Source organism: Pteropus medius, unplaced genomic scaffold, assembly GCF_902729225.1.
Source record: "Pteropus medius unplaced genomic scaffold, Ma_sr-lr_union100, whole genome shotgun sequence".
In the NCBI taxonomy this organism is placed as follows: Eukaryota; Metazoa; Chordata; class Mammalia; order Chiroptera; family Pteropodidae; genus Pteropus; species Pteropus medius.
Window position 1 is genome coordinate 1,350,870 of NW_024349798.1, and position 1,630 is coordinate 1,352,499.

The 1,630-nt window shown below is 34.5% G+C and overlaps 2 pseudogenes; both read right to left on the reverse strand.

The window, feature by feature from the left end:
* LOC120620579 (uncharacterized) lies at positions 1 to 119 on the reverse strand (annotated as a pseudogene).
* A 1,127-nt stretch (positions 120 to 1,246) lies between these two features.
* On the reverse strand, positions 1,247 to 1,365 carry LOC120620683 (uncharacterized; annotated as a pseudogene).
* Between the last annotated feature and the right edge of the window lie 265 nt (positions 1,366 to 1,630).

Below are 1,630 nucleotides of genomic sequence, written 5' to 3' on the forward strand. Positions count from 1 at the left end.
TGCCTACAGCACCTGGTATTCCTAGGTGGTCTCCCATCCAAATACTAACCAGGCCTGACCCTGCTTAGCTTCTGAGATCAGACAAGATCAGGCACACTCAGGGTGGCATAGCCATAGACAGTTTTGGAGATTTTTAATATGTAGGCCTTAAAACTTCAAAAGATACAGATATTCGTGTTTCTTATCATTAAAGATACCTCCCTAAATTGACATCAAATTTCTATTGTTTTTAAAATTAAGATAATATTTATATTCAATAAAAATCCATCCATTTTAAACAGCCTGATGAATTTTGGTAATTGGATACAATCATGTAATAATTACTTCAATCAGGATATAGAACAATTTCTTCAAACTAAAAAACCCTCTTCCAAACATAGGAACTAAACCGAAGGACCTTGGACTTAAAGAGGATTTTATGAATTTGACCTCAAAGGCACAGGAAGTCAAAGCAAAAATAAATGAATGGGACTACATCAAACTAAAATGGATGATTGGTAAAGAAGCTGTATATATATATAGTGGAATATTACTCAGCCATAAGATGAGATGAAATACTGCCATTTGTGACAACATGAATGGACCTCAAGATAATCATGCTAAGTGAAATGAGCCAGATAGAAAAAGTTGAAAACCATATGATATCACTTATATGTAGAATATAAACCTAAAAGCAACAAACGAACAGGACAAACAGAGACTCGTGTACATGGACAATATTAGTGGTTACCAGAGAATAGTGGGGAGGAGGTAGGTAGGTAGGATAAAAGGAGTCAAATATGTGGTGACAGAAAGAAATCTAACTATGGGAGGTGAACCCACAATATAAATGTATATAAGCCTTGCTGTTAAAATGCACAGCTGAAACTTACCAGATTTCATTAACCAATGTCTCCATAAAAAATAAATTAATTTAAAATAAAAATAAAAATCCACCTTCCAGTGATTCTGTCTTCCAGGCAATGATTGAGCTACTTTCTGTCACTCTAGTTTTGCTTTTTCTAGGATTTCATATAAATGAAATCATACAGTCAACTTTTTAATTGAGATATAATTTATATACCAAAAATCACCATTTTACAGGTCAGTGACATTTATTTATTTATTTATTTATTTATTCATTCATTCATTTATTTATTTATTTATTTATTTATTTATTTTTATTTTTAGGCAAGGCAACCCTTGGTTGACCTCACAGATTGCAAAGACCTTGTCAGCTTACAATCCTTATTTTTTTTATTTTTTACGCCTACAGCACCTGGTCTTCCTAGGTGGCCTGCCATCTAAGCACTAACCAGGCCAAACTGTGCTTAGCTTCCAAGATCAGATGGGATCGGGCTTGTTCAGGGTAGCATGGCAGTAAACTGGTCAGTGATATTTAGTATATTTACAAAGTTGTTCCACCATCTCTACCGTCTAATTCCAAAACATTTTCAATCACCTGAAAAGAAACCTGTGCTCATTAACAGTCATTGCCCATTCCCCCATCCCTCTAGCCCTAGTAATCATTAATCTGCTTTTCATCGCTATGGATTTGCCTGTTTTGGACATTTCATATAAGTAGAATCATATAATCTGTGGCCCTTTGCATCTAGCTTCTTTTACTTAGCATGTTTTCAAGATTCACCCA